The sequence below is a fragment of the Gekko japonicus genome, unplaced genomic scaffold (genome assembly GCF_001447785.1).
Source record: "Gekko japonicus isolate JY-2015 unplaced genomic scaffold, Gekko_japonicus_V1.1 scaffold978, whole genome shotgun sequence".
NCBI lineage: Eukaryota > Metazoa > Chordata > Lepidosauria > Squamata > Gekkonidae > Gekko > Gekko japonicus.
This window is the reverse complement of record NW_015161980.1, coordinates 565,419-588,082: the sequence shown is the minus strand read 5'-3', so window position 1 is coordinate 588,082 and position 22,664 is coordinate 565,419. Positions and strand designations below refer to the sequence as shown.

The 22,664-nt window shown below is 41.9% G+C and overlaps 1 protein-coding gene across 1 annotated transcript in view; it reads right to left on the bottom strand.

The window, feature by feature from the left end:
• Positions 1–22,664, bottom strand: part of LRRC8B (leucine-rich repeat containing 8 family member B) — a 39,069-nt gene that overhangs the window by 10,288 nt on the left and 6,117 nt on the right. The window contains exon 2 of the mRNA XM_015429780.1: positions 7,185–7,260. The gene's annotated coding sequence lies outside the window, so the exon portion shown is untranslated. The remainder of the gene's footprint in view (positions 1–7,184; positions 7,261–22,664) is intronic.

Here is a 22,664-nt window from a genome sequence, read left to right as displayed (position 1 = left end):
GCCGGGCCCCTCATGGGGCTCGGCAGTGGAGCTGCAAGGCCGGCAGCGGCGGCCGGGACCGTTGGGGGCGGGGTGTGTGGCCTTATGACACACTTCCGGTGATGTCAGGGGGTGTGGCCTTATGACACACTTCCGGTGATGTCAGGGTGTGTGGCATATGCTAATGAGTTATGCTAATGAGTTCCCCTAGCTCTTTTTCTATGAAATGACCCCTGTTTCAAACACAATATGTTACTGAAATTATTATCTGCTCTTGGGATAAGGTAGGCTACAAATATGAACTTACATCTATTACTGATGAGGCTACGGCTGCACTACACACAGCAAATGTCACAGAGAGAATACTTAGAACCTACAACCGAGCTTTATTACTATGTTAAGATGCGGAGTGGGAACATGCATCATCTAAGCAACATTCTATACTGCTGCCACGAAGACTGCAACTCAGCCCCCTCCCATTCTTCTACAAGGGAAGAGTTTTATTTCTTGACCTAAGAACCCGGTGGAAAGGATCTTCCTTACATCAGTATAGCAAGGCTGAAAAAAGAAGACAGGAACACCAGATCTTAAAACTTTAGCACAAGGAGCTGTAGGGATGGTGAAGCTGTTACCACAGCATGAAGCCACATTTTATTTGTATAATAACAATAAACGTTGCAGTCATTAGAAGATATTCCAGTCACCTGAAATCCATAAGGCAACTAATAGGAGCAATTAAAATCTACTGGGAACAGCTGTGTTTCTAAACCGTGTAATTAAAGTCTTACTTTCTAAACTTCCCTAAAAGTGAAATTGCTGGAACGGAGATCTCACACTGATATTCGTTATCCAATTCACTCTTTTTGGAAGCTGTGCACACCTGATGCAGCCTTATTTAAAATGTTTTGGCAGCCATTAAGTAGTTCATGCCAACTAGACACCTATCATGAACAACATATCTCACAGGCCCAGGACATCTTGGCTTTATATAACCACAAGTTAAAGAAGTCAATGGCATTGCATAAGTGAATCTGGTTTTGATAAACATGTCCAAAGGAGCTTGCATGCCACTTAGAATTTACACAGGGAGGGTGGGGGAATTTTGCCAATCCCCACCCCAACAGCAGCCCAACACACACCCAAATGTTGCTTCTGGAGGATGTGGGACCCCCAAGAATAGCTTAGGAGAATCAGAAGTCTCCCATGGGAAAGTGGAATCTGTGAAAGTTGCTCTCCTTTATGCCGCGAGGTGTGCACCTCAAAATCTCAGGATTAATTTGAAATTTAGATTTGGGGAAGGCATGCTTTTCATTATCCTGAATTTCTGGGACTTTTCTTACTGTTTTGGGATTAGGTGATCCCAAAAATTCAGGACGATTTTAGCAATTACCCCCAACCCCATTTTTCCACCCTCCAGAGGCAGCAGGAGCAGGGAGGGAAAGGAAACTAGTCTCGCGAAACAGCATCTCCTTCCCTTTACATAATTTTAGAATTGGAAGCTAGGTCTGCCGGCCATAGGACATAATGGACCCAGGCCTCTCAAGTCTAAATGAACAGCTGTCAGCCAGCATCTTCAGTTCTTTTACAGTAAAAATAGCCTGAAAAGTGAATTGATTTTACCATACAGGGCTAAAGATTTTTAAAAACATATTATTCTGCTCACCATCTTGGAGAAGTTTACCATAAAATGAGATTGCTTGCTATAATCCTGAATCAAAACAATCCCCTGAATATTAACATCCTTATTAACTCTAACTCCTTTCAGTGGATTTCAACAAAGCTAGACAGTATACTGAGAAATACTAAATAACAATAAAGTCAGATCGTATCAGCTTTTAAATCCTGATTAAAGTTAAAACCCTTATCCAATGCATAGAGATTTTTCAATTACAGTGCTAGAAATGATACTCATGACTGTATGGTAATTTCATGCTTGTATATTTCATGTTCACAAAGATAGGGCAAACAAAGTAGATATCTAGACAGTATCTGCTTAGATCGTTCTACTTCGCTGCTTCAATAATTTTTTTACCTGCTAGAATAAAGGAGATAAAATATATTTCTCAAATTCCAGATTTGTTTGATCTACTATTTCAGAAATGTTGTTACCTTTGTTCAACATCTTTTATGGTCTAAATCTATAAAAAAATATTCATAGTTTAGAATTGAATCAAATTAATCTTATTAAGAAGCTATTGAGGGGAAGTTTCAACTAGCAAGAAAATGCTAGCAGACTTGAGACAGATAATTCTGTGCAAGTGTTAAAGATGGGGACTTGGAAAAGGAAATATGCAAAGTGACTAGACAATCAACATGAACAGGAGAGAACTAGGAACAATCCCATTTATATATAAAAATCAGGAACAAATTTAAAGATATTTCATATTTAATTAAATTCAAGACATTATGCTTTGAAGCACTTAGGGCTTACTTCATTCAGTTGTGAAAATTATCTGTGCCCTTTGCATTCTGTTCCTTAGTTTCTTATGGTACTTTTTTCCTCTTTCCATGACTGCTAAGTGAGACACTTGTTTTGGAAGTCAATGCTCTATCACCCTATTCACATATGACCAAAGAATTAAAAAAAGGTTGGTGAGGCAGGACTTCTAGTATGGTTGCCAGCTATTGTTTGGAAATACCTTGAGATTTGGGGGGGAGGAGCCTGGGGGAATCTCAGCAGGGTATAATGCCTGGAGCCCAGCCTCCAAAGCAGCAATTTTCTCCAGGGGACATTATCTTGGTGATCTGGAGATCAACTGCAAAAGCAGGATATATCCAGACCCCACCTGGAGGCTGGCAACCCTAACTTCCAGTTTTGTGCAAAACAAGTCAACATGGCTTCTGCAAAGAGTTCTATGTTTAATAATGCTAGTTTAACAGTGTTTTTCGCTGATTTACCTGGGACTGAAGTTGGGCTGAAAATTCTAATCAGAATTCAAGAGGCCACACTGGTGTTCTATCAACACACCTCCAGCCCAGTGGATTGGCACAGCTCAGGTAAGTTTGCATACATTTTCAAAATTTCAGACATTTCACACTGAACATTGCTTTATTTCCAGGGTCTCAATCTCCCCCTCCCGAACACATTCATTTCCCCCTTTACCGCCTTAATCTCAGTCAAAACGTTTTAAATATCCTAAATTATTTTCTTGTTTACTATTAATCTTTGATCTACAGTCTTTATCTTAGTTTCTATCTCACAACACATGAGTCTTCTGTTTTCGTGAAAAACTCTTCCTCAGTTTTGAAATACATTTAAGAAAATGTCTCTTATTAAATCTAGAGAAAAGAGTTAAAGGGGACTCTGAAAAAGGTAATCACTGCGGATTAGCCTCTTTTTTCTGCCTTTCAGCATTTTATGGTCACTGGAAATCGACCAATGTAAGCCGCCCTGAGCCTGTTCGCGGGGAGGGCGGGGTATAAATGTGATAAAATAAATAAATAAATAAATACTACCTACTACACTAATTCTAATTAACTTTTATGCTTGGGTGCTCAATCACTAAGACACTAAACTATATTGTTGTACAACTAATCCTAAACCTATCTAACAAGTAAAAGAACTATCACAAAAAGAGAAAAAAGAGAAAAAACCAATAGTACTGTTGTTACTCCTTTAGTGCAAAGATGTTCCTTGTCCTGGCAATTAACACCAGGAGCAAAGTAACTACAACTGCTAAAGAGAAAGGAAAGACATAATTTGCTAGTATACAAGTTCTCATTAGTCAGCCTCTACATTTTCTTATACAGATGTTGATGTTCCGAAGCATGGTGGGGACCTGGAGGGTGTCCCGCTGTCTCTCATTCGTTCGTGTGGCAACAGGAGGGAGCAGAGGTGTGTTGCATGACTGGATGGAGGGGAGTATCCACCACAAATTCAACAGGTGGAATGCTGCTGATCCTCTCACTCTCTTCCCCATTGGCTTTCCCAGACATTTCACACTGAAATTCTTTAAGGACTCTCATGTGAATGCCATCAAACCCAAGTAACTTTACTTGCAATTTGTCATCCTTTAGCACTTTTGTTTGACAGGAGTCTTCAGGTGACCTCTCTGAAAATAATGGCTTGAATATGGGTCTCTTCCACAGTCTACAAGCAATTTATTTTGCTTTCCTGCAATCTCTCATTGTCTTCTTTCAATATTCCTTTCATACATTTGTTCCAGTTGGTTTCCTGTTCTTGATATATTTTAGGAAATGTTTGTTTTGTACCTTGCTTACTGCATCAAGTTACTTATATTTTGTGTTCTCTCATTTTCCTCATTTTGGCAAAACTTTCACTTCAAATCAAGTTTTCTTCCCTTAGTTCTTCCTTAGCACTGCTATTTAACTATATTGGCAACTGCTAGGACTTGTTCAGATCTTTCCTAATCAGTGGAATTCTTTATAATAGTGTTTTCCAATAACTTCCAAACTTCCTGAAGGGATCTGACTGCCACCTTCAACTTCCTTTCAACAAGCCTCTCTCTCTCCTTTTTGCTAACCCAGGGGTGTCAAACATACAGCCCGTGGGTTGGATCCGGCCCCCCAAGGGCTCAGGTCCGACCCACGAGCAACTTCCTTCTCCTGCTTCCTCTTCTTCTTTTTTTTATAAGATTTATTTTCGTTTTCCATAAAATACAAGTTTTTTAACATATAAATTCTTAACATCAACATCTTGGACTCTACCATTATCAATCTGAATTAATCCAATCATACAGACGCTTCCATCTTTCTTCGAACACCTTTTCATCCTTTCCTTGTAGAGTTAAGCTCAGCTTGTCCATCTCTGCCATTTCTAATAATCTACATGTTAATTCATCTTGCGTAGGAATATGTTCTTGTTTCCAATATCTAGCTAGCGAAATTCTTGCAGTTGTAAGTATATAAATTATCATGTACTTATCTTTCCCTTTATAACTTTCCGGTAGTATATTTAACAGTACAATTTCAGGCGACAACTCGATTTTGATATTTGTTATTTTTAAAATAATTTTCTGAACCATCTTCCAAAACCTATGCACTTTTTCACACCGCCACCACATATGGAAGAAAGTTCCTCTTCCAGGGCTGCTTCTGAAGCTGCACCGTAGCATGCTTTCCCCCCAGCTCCCTCAGTGGCTCTTTGCTTCCTGCCTCTTGCCTCCCCCCCCCCACACAGCTCCTTCAATGGCTGCTTCCTGCTGCATGCAGGAAAGATACAAAGTCTCTCTCTCTCACTCTCTCTCTCTCTCACACACACACACACAGCTTCTGCTTCCTTCTGCGGGGCTGCTCCTCCTTTTGGGGGGAGGAAGGGAGTGGGAGGAGAAAGAGAAAACAAAGTTGGAGCTCCATGGCAGCTTTAAGACCAACGTTTTATTCCAGGTATAAGTTTTTGTGTGCTAGCACACTTCTTCAGAAGGAGGGTGGATGGATTCTTCTGACAAGCAAAATTTACATTGATTAAGTTATTTTGGCTTAGTCTGAAAAGTTAAAAAAAAAGATTGGATTTCTCTGTTCCTATCTGGATTTAATTGTCTTTCAAAAAGACCCTGATTAGGAATTAGAACACTTGGGTTGGTCCTTATATCTTGGAGAGTGGAGTGATTTCAGATGCCAAATGATGATAGCACAGATTGGCAATGAGACAGGAAAACTAGGTCTCAGTTCAGTCCTGGAGGATGCATTGTCTTGAGCTTCATTATCAATTGCAATCCAGCAGTCTCTCTTTCTAATCTCCCTCTGAAATTCCTTTGTAAGAGCAATGCTACTCTTAGGTCAGCAACTGAATGTTGTGGTTTCTAATGTCAAAGTTATGTCCATTTATACTTTGCATCCTCCTGGACGGAACTGAGACCTAGGTTTCCTGTCTCATCACCAATGCTGGTATCTCCGTGCCTACTACCCCTCTGCATATCATTCACCTGCTATTGCCATTCAGCATCTGAAATCACCTTTATAAAGTCTGTATCTCCGGTACCTTGTGTTGCATTTTATGGCATGCATGGCCCAGACCAACAAAGTGACATTAATGTCAGATCCAACCCTCGTAACAAATGAGTCCAACACCTCTGTACTAACCCATGCACCAATTACCAATTATAGTCTTCACAGCACATCTCATTCTGCTTCATGGGCCTATTCTGCCTCTGTGGTTCCCAGGCTTTTTTCGATCACTGCTTCAGTACTTTTAAAGCACATCCAGAAGGTATCAATACAACAGCCTTCTATAGAGCTTGCAAAATCATTCTGGTCCAAGGCTCTCTTAAAAGATGCAAATCCTACGTTCGGACATGGAACTGGTTTTTGCTGATAGGCAGTAAGTAGTATGAACAAGTCTGAATCTTTTGAAAACCTAAATTGTAATGGTCTGTATATTTTAAATTGGTATTTTCTGGCTTTTGGGGAGTGTTTGGTAAGCTACCATAGCCTACATAGGATAGACAGGGTACAAATACTTTAAATGAAATTAAAATGTATGTGAAATCTTCTCCTCTAAACTTATTGTTACTGTTGGACAGCTGGGCAGCTTTCCACTTATATCATGCATGTATTAAATTTCACAGTGTTTTGGTCATTGCTCCAAGCAGCTCGACATCTAGGCTTGCCAGCCCCCAGGTCCAGGTGAGAGTTCCCCCAGTTCCAGGGACTTCTCCCCACTGTGGACCAGCTGGCCGGCAAGGGCAACCTCGCTCCGAAATAGGGACATAACCGTGCAACATCTCCAATGCGTCATCACACTGGGGACATTGTACAGGGATGCTCTGGTATTTGGGCAAACTCTATGGTTTGAGGGCGAAAAAGCCATAGAGTTTTGCCCAAATATCACAGTGTCCTTGATGCAATGACATCACTTCCAGGTGATGTCATCATTCCAGGGATGTCAAGCGACGTCCCCGCTCACCCCCAGAATGCCCCCCAAATCCCCCAACCAGAAAGATGAGGGGACTTGGCAACAGTATTAATATCTCTAGTCACACCCTGGGCATTGCCTAAACTAAGGGTCACTTTCTCATTAGCTCTACAATTAACTGGTTTAATGCCCAGTCACACAGTCTATCTAGTAATGGTCCTTTTATCAATGTGGAGTACTTTTTTAAACTTCTGAACAATAAACAATGTACAAGTAACAGTAACTGGAAAAGTAACAACCCCAATATTTAAAAATGAAATTAGTCACAAGAAAGAAACATGAACTTAGAAAAAGTCAAAATCTTAAAATAAATGCACAAAGATACTATTACCTGTTAAAGGCCAGTCAGTTGCAATATCTGCTTCTGGAGTATGACAGTTCCCGTAGAGACATCACTGAACTAGTCACTGCAACACAGGATTACAAGAAAAAGTTTATAATAATCAGAGAAGTTTCCTCAAGTGTCAACTAGGACATTCTTGAAAAACAATAAAGCCTAAGGTACCATCTAGTGGTATGCTTTATGTACAACACTTGTTTCCTGAGTAAAGAAAGCAGTCACTCCATTTTGGATAAACCACAAAAATCTGGCAAATCCAGTCATTCATTCTTGGCTTGCCTACCTTATTTCCTGGAGATCAAAACTTTCAAATACTAGAAATATGGGAAGGTATCTTACAATTGTGGCATTTTGCCCTCTTTATAGACATGATTTTTTTAAAAAAATACAACAGCCCTGTAGTCAAGGTATAGATAAATCTCAACTAACAGGTGCTGGGAAGGAGTTCCCTGCCTGAAAAGCTGAACAGTTAGAAAAGACAATATGGAACTACATGGATATTAATTAGTGAAGCTTCTGATGTTCCATTGTATACAGAAAGAATTCAAATGGCTATCAGCACAAGAATTCAAATGGCTATCAGCACAGGCCTTGGCCCTAACTACAGAAAGAGATACCTTTACTGTCCACCACATCTGTGTGTGTTGGTGTGTTAAGTGCCATCAAGTCACTTCCGATTTATGAACTAGTGACCTTCAAAACGTGCTATTGTTAATAACCTTGCTTAGGTCTTGCAAACAGGGGGTTGTGGCTTCCTTGATTGAGTCAACCCCATCTCATGTTGGGTCTTCCTCTTTTCCTTCTGCTGTCAACTTTTCCTAGCATTATTGTCTTTTCCAGTGACTCTTATCTTCTAATAATTTGACCAAAGTACAACAGCTTCAATTTGGTCATTTTAGCTTCTGGGGAGAGGTCAGGCTTAAGTTGATCTAGAACCCACTTATTTGTGTTTTCAGCAGGCCGTGGTAGCCATAAACCTCTTTCCCAACACCACAGTTCAAATGAATCTACTTTCTTCCTGTCACTTTTCTTCATTGTCCGGCTTCCACACATATACATAGTAATGCTATAGGGGAATGCTATAGTATGAATTATCTTGATCTTCGTTGCCAGCAACACATCTCTACACTTAAGGATCTTTCCAGGCTCCTTCATGGCTCCCAGTCTCAGTCTCCTTCTTGGTTGCAGCCTCCTTTTTAACAATCTCAGTTTCTTCAGCAACCTTAAAGTTGTGTGATTTCTCAGTAGTCATAACTTTTGTCTTCTTGATATTCAGCTATAATCCTGCTTTGGCACTTTCTGATTTGACCTTCATCAGTAGACATTTTGAGTCTTCACTATTTTCTGCCAGTAATGTGGTATCATCTGCGTATCTCATAATGTTCCTCTATCAATCTGCACTCCACCTTCATCTAAAACTAATCCAGCTTTACTTATATGTTCTACATACAGATTGAAGCCACAGGAGATAAAATAAATCTTTGTCTGACATCTTTTCCAATTGCAAACCATTCTATTTCTTCATATTTTGTCCTAACGGTAGCCTCTTGTCCAGAGTATATGTCGCACATCAAATGGGTTGTGCATCAAAACAATCAGATGTTGTGGAACACCCATTTTTCTCTTTTTTTGGTATTGTGTGTATTGCCTGAAAGTCATGGTTGACTTCTGGTGACCCCTAGTGGGGCTTGGATGTTTCAGAGAGGTGGCTTGCTATTACCTGCCTCTGCATCCTGATATTCCTTGGAGCTCTCCCATCCAAGTACTTGCCAGGGTCCGCCCTGCTTAGCTTCCAAGATCTGATGAGATAGGGCTTGCCTGGGCTATCCAGGTAAGGGCTAAATACTAATTTCTTTTCAAACCAACCAAAGCTTTGCTGTGATCTATGAAACCCATGCTGATTTCCCTCTGAAATTCTCTCATATGCTCCAGTAACCAATGTAAATTTGCAATATGATCTCTAGTGCCTCTTCCTTTTCTAAATTCTGCTTCAACATCTAGCATTTTTCTTTCCACATACGTTAACAGTCTTTGTTGTAAGATTTTGAGCATCATTTTACTTGTGTGAGAAATCAATGCAATGGTCTGACAGTGCTGAAGACTTTGACACCTTTTTTCAGAAATAGAACGTAAATTGAGCATTTCCAGTCTGCGGGCCATTGTTTTGTTTTCCATATTTATTGGCATAATATTCTTATTAAGATTTTGATAGACTCCATTTCTGTGATCTGAAGCTTCTCTGTTGATATCCCATCCACTGCTGGTGATTTGTTTCTCCCAGTGGCTTTGAGCATAGCTTTCACTTCACTTTTTAAAACTGCAGGTTCTTCTTCAAAAGATTCTTCTTGGAAGGTATCTGTCATCCTTTCATGTCCTCTGTACAGTTCTTCAGTGTGCTGTTTCTTTATTTTGTTCTGTTCAGCTAATGTATTTCCATGTTGATCTTTCAGTGTGCCTAATAGTGCTGTAAATTTCCCCTTGATTTCTTGTTCCTCCTTTTTTATCTTTCTCTTCTTCTTTACGCTGGTTAATAGTTCTCTTTCTCCCTACGTGCGAGTTACTAGAACCGTGTATTTAAAACTTCTGATTCTATTTCTTATTAATAGACAAACATCCATTTCCTGTTGGTTCAATCAACGAATACAAAAGCAGCTTTCTTAATGCTTCAGATAATATAAAATGTCAAAGTAATGACATAGTACCTTAACATTCCATTCAGCTAAGGGTAATGTGTTGCATCTGGGCAAGGTGGGACATAGCTTGTGCCAGCATGTCATGCTGCTCTCAGCTGAGGGCAGTGGTAGGATACAACTCATTAGGAAGAGTCATTCACTGGTTAATGTGCACTTATTACGTTAAAAAATGTTGTAATGGATTACTTTAAATGTTGTTCTATTAATGAAATGTACATTATAGTGACCTGTAATAGACTATAAAGAGAAAAAAGTAATTATAAAGATACTTTTTAATTACATCCACAGCAGTCTTCAAGGCTCAAAGTTACTCATTTACTTAAGATCTTTATTTAAAAAATCTGCTACAAATCCAGATCCAATTATGTACATTTTGCTCAGAAGGTTGGGCTCATTTCAAGCCAAATTATCTCATATTTTAATAGCAAAGTTGGGATATCTTTGGATATTTAAATCCAGTGACTGGAGCTGTGAACAGACAAGACAGATCTTTCTGCAAACCTGCATGAAACCTGAAACCATATTATTTCAGGCTTGGTTCTGTTAGTAAAAGGCAGGGGAAGGGGTCAGGGCCCTTTCCAAGCCTATTTTGGCCTATGAGGGAAGGTTCTTGAGCCTGACAAAAATTGCCAGCTCCATGTTGGGAAATTCCTAGAGATTTTGTGGTAGAGTCTGGAGAGGGCAGGGTTTGGGGAGGGGAGAGGCCCCAGCATGGTATAATGCTGCAGAGTCCACTCTCCTAAGCAGCCATTTTCTCCAGGGGGACAGATCTCTGTTGTCTGGAGTTCAGTTGTAATTATGGGATATTTTCAGGTCCCACTTGGAAGATGGCAACCACAGACCTGACAGCAGCCTCCGGCTTGATCCCATCCGATTTGCATGACTTAACTAGGCCTGGTTGCTTGCTGCTGTTCAACAGCAGCCACCCTATGAAAGCCAGCGTGGTGCAGCAGTTACAGCTTCAGAGAAGAGCCTGGGAGACCCAAGTTTGAATCCCCTTCTTGCTGTGGAAGCTCACTGGGTGATTTTGGACCAGTCATATACTTTCAGCCTAACCTACCTCACAGGATTGTTGTGTGGATAAAAGGGAGGGGAAAAGAATAATGTAAGCTGCTTTGGTTACCATGACATTGAAAATTTAGCACATCATCTGGGTCCATAGAGCTTCCTGCTCTTAGCCCGTTGTTGCGGCTCCGCGGTGTCCATGTGGTCTGTGGATATAATAGAGATCTTGCTACGACCACAAAGTGGTCACACAGAGTAATTGCCGTTGGTTGCTGAGGCAAATGAAGTAGCCGCAGGCTCTGGAGCTGGCAGTAGCAAGTGGCATTTTTTGCATTCTTTCCATCACCATCAGATTTAGGCAATCGTGTTGGGGATGACAAGATATGCCCACTATGGGTCAGTGCTGGCTCCACTTTAATGCCCATAGGCAATTTCATTGGGGACGACAAGGCAAGCCGAAAGTGCATGCTGGCTCCACTTATGCCCATAGGCAATTTTGTTGGGGACGCCAAAGCAAGCCAAAAGGACATGCTGACTCCTCTTGTGCCATGCCTGGCACCAGCAATGAGGGGAAGCACCCCACTCCTCAGCAGAAGGAACATCCTTGCTGTCTCCTTGTCGATCTGCCATAGTATGAGTGGTCAAAGGGAGCTTGCTCAGTAAACAAAAGAACTCTTAAAACAGCCACCGCCACAGAATATGGCCTGTATATGTAACTTCTGTCTCAAAGGAGTTAGAATGTTAGGAAGAACAGTGAAAAGAATTAAAGGGAGTATATAAAGGTAGTTATGAGGGAAGATATAAATGACTGAATAAGGCTGATTAAAAAATGTAGAGTTTAAGAAGAACTCATAAAATGGCTGCTGCTGCAGGAAATGGCCTCTATATGTATCTTATTGTTCTTCTCCAAGAGTTAGAATGTAAGGAAGAACAGTGAAAAGAATTTGGTGGTTATTTGATGGGTCTTTGACCGTATTAAACATTTGATTATGATGAAAAGAATTAAAGTATATAAAGGTAGTTATGAGGGAAGATGCAGCAGATTGAATAAGGCTGAGTAAGAAATTTAGAATTTAAGAAGAACTCTTAAAATGGCCATTGCTGCCTGTGGAGGCCTCTATATAATATTTGTTGGTCTTCAACAAAAATGAGTTAGAATATAAGAACGAACAGTGAAGGAATTAAAGGAAGTATATGAAAGTAGTTATGAGGGAAAATACATAAGATTGAATAAAGCTGAGTAAGAAAAATTTAGTTTAAGAATTAGATAAAGACAAGGCCTGATCTAAGCTGCTCTCCCTGTAGAGGCAGGAAAAGAACTGAAGAGGGTGGCTCCCACAGGCAAGAGACAAGAAGTTGAAAAACCTGTACCTGCCTCCCTGATTGGACAGTGGGAAACACCCATCCAGATGTCCGCCGTCTGGGAGAACTGACTGCTCTCCCTCTGACTGACCATCGGGCTGTTCTGACTGACCAACTAACTGTTTGAAATGTTTTATTAATGTTTTAACTGATTTTATCTTATTTTGTTTTATGGCTTTTGTACCATCGCCCAGAACCCTGCTGTGGCAGGGATTGGGAGATTCAACAACAACAACAAATAACTTGACAACACAGATACAACAACAACAATATATAACTTGATAACACAGCTATAGCTGTATGACACCTGGCTGTAAAAATCACATTAGACTACAATAGAAACCAGCATGTTCTGGTCTCTGAATCAGATGCATTAAAACTTACACTGCTCACCTCCTGTTGGAGATAAATCACCCCAATACCTCTAGTATTAGTTCATGTTTACTAGAAATTAATGAAGCAGTGTTTTTAAACTACAGGACCTTCAGTCTTTTAAATGAACCTTATAAAAGCGTTGATATAAGAATGCCAATTTACTGAGTAAGATCAGACTTGCTTCAGACTTTCCACATTTTAAAAGCTACTGACAGTCTATTTACCTAAAGCATTAGATGAGATCCTTTATACAGAAAAGCTATGTTTAGAATCTGGTCAAAGGATATACATCTCTCACATTTAAGAGTATATTTTCTAAAATTGGAACCTGTATTCTGCTACAAGTAGCAACAGCCTTCATAGCCTTAATGCACAATAGAGAATGAAGTATAAAAAGGAGAACATATTCCTATAACACACAATACAGATTTTTAAACCCTAGTGTGTCATAGAGGGGGTCAGAAGGTAAAACTGCTATCCACTGTCCCATTTCAGTGGAACTTCTTAATTAAAAGTCCATCTGTGTTCAGAAGACTTGAGTATGCATTCTTATTTTGTGGATTTAACACATCAGTGGACCGGGAGATTCTAGTAGGTTATTTTTTAGTAAATGCAAAAACAAAGTTGGCTTACCTCTGGGGTATAGTAACAGAACAGTGTGTTTTATGTACAGTTGGTGTGGTGTGTAGCTGTTAAGAGTGTCTCACTAAGATGTGGGATACACAGGTCAGAATCCCTATTCTGCCATGGACACTTGCTGGGTGTCCTTGGGCCAGTAACACACTCTCAACCTAACCTACCTCACAGGCTTTCTGTGAGCATAAGATGGAGAACTAACTTTGGCAGTGTACAAATGAAACAAACACATTGCTACCCTATTGCTATTCTAAGCTCAGATGACAATTCAAGTATTGTTTTTAATCATAGCACTCAAAATTGATAATAGTGAGATGTAAACTGCTTTTGGTCCCCACTGGGGGAAAAGGCATGGCATGAATGAAATGAATGAATGAATGGAATGAAATGAAGTTGAACCACTGTAAATAATGTTCTACTGATTCCTACATATTAATGTTAAAAACTATATGGGAATGAATCTAGAAAATTTCCTCCAGAGGTATAATCCCTTTTTATTTTGATGGATACTTAATGGTTGAAAATGAACTCATGTTGCTTTAGTTTTATAGATTGTCTTCCATAGTTATGACATATGCTGACCCTGCCAAGCATCAATCTTGACTGTTCTGTTAACAAAAAAATAAACAAACAAAAGCCCATCACCACCCCCAATTCCTTGTGGTGTTCTTAGTCTGGAAAGATATTTATCAAACTTTTAAGTAGCATCTCTATACAACTGCCTAATTATGTAAACCAAGAAAAACAGATGGAAGGAGCAACACTGTAGAGAGTCCTGTGAATGAAGCAGAGTAACAGTTATTAACTGATGAGACATCTTGAATCCAGGTAATAAGAACCGTTACTCCACCCTGCTCTGACATTACTTAACGGAGCAAACTCAAGGTTCAACTAGATGCAACTGTGTCCTCAAATCCACGATGGGGATGCCTTTGCCATTTTAGGGATGAAATTCCCTTTACAAACTAGGACTAATGCTCGTTGTGGAAAGAAATACAACGAGATCTAGAAGGAAGCTCCAGATGAGTGTCCTGACTGTGGCTGGTGGGGCGGCAGAGGGAAGCAGAAAATGGAGGGAGGCAAGCCATGTTTCTTTCCTTCTGCTTAGCTATAAGGCAGGGCTGTCTCAAGTCATTTTGCTGCCCCAAGTGGGTAGAATGGGAGGACAGGCTCATGGTAACAGATATGGTTCTCTCCACCTCTGACTTATTTTTTGAGGGGTAGGGGGGTGTTATGCAGTCAGTGGCAGCTAAGGTAGAAAAGCACCTCCTCCTGTGCCATGTTTTCTGGGTTCCAAGGGTCTCGAAAGTAGTTCCATAGCTGATTACACGGTTGCCAACTCTGGGTTGGGAAATACCTGTAGATTTGAGGGGTAGAGCCTGGGGAGGGCAGGATTTGGGGTGGGGAGGGACCTCAGTAGGGTATAATGCTATAGAATCCACTGCCCAAAGCAGCCATTGTCTCCAGGAGAACTGATCTTGATCATCTGGACATCAGTTTTAATAGCTGAAGATCTCCAGGTGCTGCCTGGAGGTTGGCTTATGTTAATTTGGGGCTATGCAGTCACAGCTAAGGTAGAAAAGCACCTCCTCCTGTGCCATGTTTTCTGGGTTCCAAGGGTCTGGAAAGTGGTACCATAGTCGATTACACGGTTGCCAACTCTGGGTTGGGAAATACCTGTAGATTTGAGGGGTAGAGCCTTGGGAGTGCAGGATTTTGGGTGGGGAGGGACCTCAGCAGGGTATAATGCCATAGAATCTACTGTCCAAAGCAGCCATTGTCTCCAAGAGAACTGGTCTGGGTCATCTGGACATCAGTTTTAATAGCTGAAGCCCTGACTGCTACGTCACATTGGCTGTCATACAGGGGCCATCTCAGCAGGATATAAGGACACAGAGTCCACCATTTTCTCCAGGGGAACTGATCTCTGCCATCTGGAAAGCAGTTGTAATTCTGAGTGATTTTTAGCCCTCACCTGGAGATTTGCAACCATGGTTTCCCCCAACAGACACTAAGGGGAAATTTATTTTACCTCAGAACATCAACAGCAAACTGTTTAGAATGTTAGAGGGAAAGGCCAGTGAGGCCTCATATGCAAACAACCTCTGTGTTCCGAGGCAAAGGCGAATCAGGCCACATATGCAAATGACCTTTGTGTTCTGACTGGCTGTAGGGGGAAGAGGAAGAGCAAACTGTTTAGAATGTTGGAGGCAGGACTCAGGCAAAGCAGCCAGTGGATAGGGAGACCTTCTGAATGACAGATCAGAGAGCAAACTGATTTTGGAGCATGTTGGAATGTTCAGGGGAGTCCATGACCAAAATAGAATTATATATACCGGAGGATGCTGTGGGAGGCCCAGTCCTGACTGAGACTACAGTAGGGGGAAGGTTCCCCCTCACAGGCCATTTTCAAGACCCCAAACCACTGGTATTTGGGCTCTTGAAAATACTACATGGACAGGGGAATAGGTGCCTCTTCTCCTGCCCTATGCCACAGTCTTCATCAGGACTGCCACCCCAGGCATTTGTAAATGGTGGTGGTGGCAATTCAGTCTCAGGGTTTTTTGGACCTCTGCATTAGACCCCTTCCAGGCCAGCTTCCGACTAGACCATGCGACGGAGACAGTACTGGTCGCCCTCACGGACGATCTTCAGAGGCATCTGGATCGGGGCACTTTGGCTGTGTTGCTGTTAGACCTGTCAGCGGTGTTTGCCACAGTCGACCACCAACTACTGACCTGCTGCCTCGCCAACACTGGGATTCAGAGGTCTGCTTTACAGTGGCTCTCCTTGTTCCTTCAGGGTCGGAGACAAAGGGTGGCCCATTGGGGAGCAGCTGTCCCAAAGGCACCCGCTAGTATGCGGAGTGCCCCAAGGTTCGGAGCTTTCCCCAATGTTATTTAACATCTACATGCACCCCCTTGCCCAGATTACCCTGAATCATGGGCTGGGGTGTCACTGATATGCTGATGACACCCAGCTCTATCTGTTCTTGGGCGGCCAGTTTGACTCTAGTCTGGAAGATCTGGACTTGGCATTGAAAGCTGTGGCTAGTTGGCTTAGACTGAGTTGACTGAAACTGAATCCAACGAAGATGGAGGTCCTGTGCCTGACTCGGAGTGGCTCGAGGGAAGGGATCCCACTCCCGACTTTCGAAGGGGCGCAGTTGGTGCAGGGCCAGAGGTCAGGAGCTTGGGATTGCTCCTAGATGCCTTCTTAATGATAGAGGCCCAGGTAGTAGCCACTGCGAAGTCAGCCTCCTATCATCTTCATCTGATTAGGCAGCTGATTCCCTTCCTCAAACGCAATGACTTGGCACCAGTGATCCATGCAATGGTCACCTCGAGACTGGATTACTGTAATGCTCTCTACATGGGGCTGCCCTTGTCCCAAATCTGGAAGCTGCAGCTGGTGCAGAATGTGGCGGCCAGGCTGTTGTTCGGCCTCCCTATGAGGGAGCACATCCAACCTGTGCTAAAAGTACTGCGCTGGCTGCCTATAGCAGACTGAATTCGGTTCAAGGTGCTGGTTCTTACCTTTAAAGCCCTATATCGTCATGGACCTGCATACCTAAGGGACCATGTTCCCCAGAGAGCACTATGATTGGGGTCCCAAAACCGCCTGGCCTTGCTGGGCCCAGAGAAGCCAGGCTGGCTGTGATGAGGGCCAGGGCCTTCTCAGTGGTGGCTCCGTACCAGTGAAATGAGTTCCCGGAAGACATCAGGGCCCTGCAGGACCTTTTACAGTTCTGCTGGGCCTGCAAGACAGAGCTCTTCCACCATGCTTTTGACTAGGGAGCTGCACCATACAACTGAGGCCCTGGCCCCAGTATTAACATCAGTACTAACGTAAACAGGCCGACTGCCTGTTTGTTGAATGCTATTCATGCTGTCATTGCATATAAATCATCTTAGCACTAGCACTTTGTAATGTTTTATACTTATATTGTTATGATTTTATCTAAATTTTGTTTTATATGTGTAATATCCTATGTAAGCCGTCCTGAGCCTGCTACGGTGGAAAGGGTGGGGTATAGATTAAATAAATACAGATCTAATTTGGTGCAGTGGTTAAGAGCAGCGGACTTTAATCTGGAGAACTGGGTTTGATTGATTCCCCACTCCTCCACATGTGGACCGCTGGATGACCTTGGGTCAGTCAGTTCTCTCAGAGCTGTTTTCTCATGAGCAGTTCTCTTGGAGCTGACTCAGCCTCATCTACCTCACAGGGTGTCTATTGTGGGGAGAGGAAGGGAAGAAGATTGTAAGCTACTCTGAGATGTCAAGTGAAGGGCAGGGTATAAATCCAACTCTTCGTCATCCTTAAAATGGCAGAGGCATCCCCATGGTGTACTTGAGGACATTGCCACATCTAGTTGAGCCCCAAGGATAAGCCGCTGTCAGGGGGAGAGTTCCAATCAGGACTGAGGAAGACCAGCTGCTCAGCCCCACTCTTCCTACAAGATGTCCAACATATGGCTCATTGGCCAAATGTGGCCTGCCAGATCCTTGGCTGTGGCCCACTGAAGATGTTCAGTATTTTAAAGTAACAATAAAACATACCTTTATTCATACCAAACAATGCTTTACCACTGAACTCTGTATGCTATAATCCTAGTTATTAATCAAAAACCTTAGACTGATAATCTACTGACAGACTCATGCAAATTACAGCGTCATAGCTGCATACTCACCCAGAATCATGGAGTGTTGTAAGTACACATATGAACCAAACACACACATTAGTTATGTTTAGGGATGATATAACATGTTCAAATTTCTTCCCTGCCTCATTGAAAAGGACTTTTTATACTTTTTCAGCCATAACAAACATCAATCTTCTTTCTTTGTAAAGGATGGATTGTTCAAGCTATTTTGGCAATTTCATGAGTGACATTTACAAGAAAAGCACTGAAGCCAGACCAAAACAGACTCATGGGTTTTCAACATACACCACACTGGTTATGTGTCAATGCTGCCTTTTTTTAAAAAAAAAAAGCAGCTATTCGAAACAACAAAGCCAAATGAGATTAGCTGGTCAAACTGTTCACTGCAAAAACCAACAAAACAAAAGTGCACGCAGATGAAGATATGCAAAGTCAGCTATACTGAAAGACAGCTGCAAGTCTGTGTTGGATACTGAAGCACTCCTATAATTTACTTAGAAGCTATTTGCATGCTTTCACACTGGGCATCCCCTGAAAGCTTTTAAGACAGAAAGATGGAATTAAAGTTCCATTTTTCTTTTACTTTACTCTGAAACAGTAAAACCTACTTTGTATATGGGTGGGAGTGTACTTAAAATGGTGGAGCACTGGAGCCCATCAACTAAATCAAACAGATCACTTTTTATTCAAAAATGTTTACACTGTAAGGCTAATCTGGCAAGATACATGCAATACTTGCACATAAGAGTCCTATACTTGTTGATAGTATTATGGATACATAAAATTCACCATCATGCAGTAAACTGTGGCTGCATAAGGAAGAACGTGAATGAACAGCCTATTTTTATGAGCCAGCCAAATGAGAATGCTACTCCCTGTGGTTGCTTTTCTACCTCAAATACCCTTACCTGCTACAGGTTTTTCATATTCTCCACTGGTTGTCCAAATATTTAAAATAAAAACCATTCTTGATGCAAGGAGCCAAACAAATGTATTTTAGGCTTTCAGCTCAGCGACATTTTGGACTCCTCTGGCAGAAGGCCCAGGGTTAAGATAAAGGTTGTCCTCAGGAGCACATACAGCAAAGCAGCAACATGCCTGGGAAATTCAAATGAAGCTCTGGATAGGAAACTTCAGGAGCAGTGATGCAGTTAGGTAGTTCTAGCCTCTCGACATCATGGTATTATCCATCACCCTCCCCCACACCAACTGGTGGAGAATGCAGCCAATGACTCACTGCAGTATTACAGACACAAGCCTATACACTCCTATTAGAGAGCAAGGCCAACGGAACTTAAAAGTTGGGAGGAAGTGATTTTAAAAGGGTGAGAGGGAAGGATGAGGTCACCAAAGTAAATCCTAAGAACTTTCGTACACATCTTATTTTGTCGTAAGACTGCAAACTTCCAGACGGTGGCTGGAGATCTCCTGGGGGAGGGTTTACAACTGATCTCCAGGCAACAGAGATCAGTTCACCTGGAGAAAATGGCCGCTGTGGAAAGTGGACACTATGGTATAGAATTCTTTCTCCAACCCCCTCCCCCTGGGTATTTCCCAACCCGGAGCCGGCAACCCTACCTATTTATTATTACTTAAGAAGAAGAGATTGGATTTATACCCCCCCTTCACTTGGAGTCTCAGAGTGGCTTACAGTCTCCTTTCCCTTCCCACAGCAGACATCCTGTGAAGTAGGTGGGTCTGAGAGAGCTCTTTCGAGGACTGCTTTTGAGAGAACAGCTCTAAGAGAACTTGTGACTGACCCAAGGTCACACCAGCAACTGCATGTGGAGGAGTGGAGAATCAATCCTGGTTCTCCCAGAGTCCACGTTCCTAACCACCCCACTAAACTGGTTCTCAGTTGGGTGTTGTTTCTGAATATTACAGGGCTATGTGTGCATTCCAGACATAGTTTCCTTTGCTCACTTGCTCTCCCTCCCTCAGTCCCCCATTACAGCACAATGTGATGCATGTCTGCTTAGAAGATCCATTTTGTTAAATGGAGGTTACTTCTAGGAAGTGTGCACATAATAAATTAACAGCTGACTTGCATCCTCTCAGGTATATTGTTGTTCTTTGCTCATGTTTCTTTCCCTGTTCTTCTCCACTCCTGTTTTCCTTCACTGCTATGGTTTCTTCCCCCTCCTCATCCTTCTTTTAAACATAAAAGAATACTAAGAATCATCATTTTTAATATGTACGTACATAGCTGCGGTGGCTCAAGAGGGTAAGACGCTGAACTGGAGGCTGTGGAAGGTCGGTAGTTCAGCAGTTCGAGACCCAAGTGTGCCACATGAGGGAGTGAGCTCCCATCTCTAGTTCCAGCTCCTGCCAACCTAGCAGTTCGAAAGCAAGAAATTGCAAGTAGATAAATAGGTACCGCTTCAGTGGGAAGGTAACAGCGTTCCGTGCGCCTTGGTGTTTAGTCATGCCGGCCACATGACCACGGAAATGTCTTCGGACAGCGCTGGCTCTTCCGCTTGGAGACCGAGCACCGCAACCCTAGAGTTGGATTCGACTGACTTTCGAGCAAGGGAACCTTTACCTTTTTTTTTTTTTTACATAGCATATACATAGCCCAGGGAAAGTGGTACACAGCTACCTTTGGGAACACCCTGCTGAAATGTTTAGGGGAGGTTTCTGGATTTCTACCCCAAACCCGGCTATTACGGTACCTCTGTTCAGCAGTTATAAACACAATGGGGGGTGTGTGTGTGTGTGTGTTAAAGTATTTTTAAATATATTGAAACATCTCATTCTTTACATTTTCATCTACAGAAACAGAAGTGAAACAGAAGTACTTCCTTAGTTGTTGTAGATCTTCCGGGCTGTATGGCCATGTCTTGCCATTGAAGTATATGGCGTTTCTCCAGCAGTTGTGACTGGCATCCTCAGATGTATAATACAGAAAAATGGAGTTCTCTCTGTGTCAATGACACAGAGAGTACTCCATCTTTCTGTGTTATATGTCTGAGGATGCCAGTCACAGCTGCTGGCAAAACGTCATGTACTTCAGTGCCAAGACCACAGCCATACAGCCCGGAAAGTCTACAACAGCTAATGAACTCCGGCCATGAAAGCATTCGACAAGTACTTCCACATTGTGGAGTTCTCTTTCTTCAACGCCATAATGTCACTATATTACGCTGAAACAGTCTTGTTGGTTTGTATAGGAATAATACAGTAGCACGTGTCCTTCCTAACTCAATAAGCTTATGGATTTTTTGGTGGCCAATGTTATACTGTATATCATGTATTTATTCACTTTAGAAACCTAAATATTCTCACTTCTTAGTCAGGATGCCTGTTATTTTAAATGGCAAGGGCTGACATCAAAAAAAGAATTATATCATGGGAAAAGAAGACTTTTGAATACACAGCCATGCTTAATGGAAGACAACTATAAGCAGCCATCTGACATGCTGATGAATGATCAACATTTTTTTAAAATTTGAAACTGTTTATTGAAGATTGAAATAAAATACAATGCAGTACTTAGTAAAGCACTGAGTAATATTAGAAGGTAATATTAATTGTATTAGCAACATCTTTTTGTAAGAATTGAAAGAGGCCAGTGAAGCCATCATTCTATTTGAACTTTGAACTGAATATTGTAATAGTCCATAACTCACATCTCACTTACCTAAATTATACGGTAACTCCAGGCAAAATGCTACATTCACAAAAATCTACAAAAGCTACTGAGCCAAGGTGAACAAATATTTTGCACACAAGTGACTACTCTTCTCCCTCAAATACCTTTCAACCATTGCCTATATGAGGAAGCACTAAATCACACCCAAGTGATACAGCCTGGACTTTGGCTTCAGTGAAACACTATTATTTCCTTAGTTGGTGTAAAGCCAGCATGGTCACAGTAGGATCTGGGAGCCAGGTTCAGATCCCTACTCCCACCATGGAAGCTCACCGGGTGACCTTGGGCCTGTCATTCTCTCTTACCCTAACCTACCGCATAAGGTTGTTTTGCAAGGATGAGGTAGAGGTGGGAAGAATGATGTAAGCTGTTTGGCTCCCCCACTGAGGAGAAAAAACAGGGTATAAATAACTTAATAAACAAATAACATCAATCTTTAACCAGCCAACTGAAAAACCTAGATCTTCTATTATTTGTTTAATGCATTTTCCCTTCCTCCAAGCAGCACACGACACAAGGTTCCTTCCCTCCTTCATTTTATCCTCACAACCAACCCTGTGAGGTAGGTGAGGCTGAGACAAAATGGCAAGTGGGGACTGAACCCAAATCTTTCCTGCATCAGTCCAACACTCTGACCACTGGCTCTCCACAGGCTTAGCCCAGGAGTAGCTGGAAGGTAGACAGCAATCTATTGGTAGATCCTGGACTGGGGTAAAGAAGACCGCCTAAACCTCAGGAATTTGCATGGCCCAGTGGCTTTATGGCTTACATGTAACTCTCAGTACAAGTCTGAATGTCTTCTCCACCCTCAATACTTCTAAGACGTTCCTACTGTGCCCTTATGTCAAAGTCTAGTTGCCCGTTCTACAGCCACTTCTTTCTAACACAAAAATAAAACGGCTTACAGAAATTGCTGTTTAAAGACTGTAAATAACTACTTCTACCAACCTCAGAGATCTTCACCTGTAAAAGGATAGTATTAATTGATGAGCTATGTTCACACCGTTAAGTAGCACTTTTGAGGCTTGATGTTAGAATCCCTCATGCGAATTTGCACTCATACAGGCTGAGGTCCCAATAAA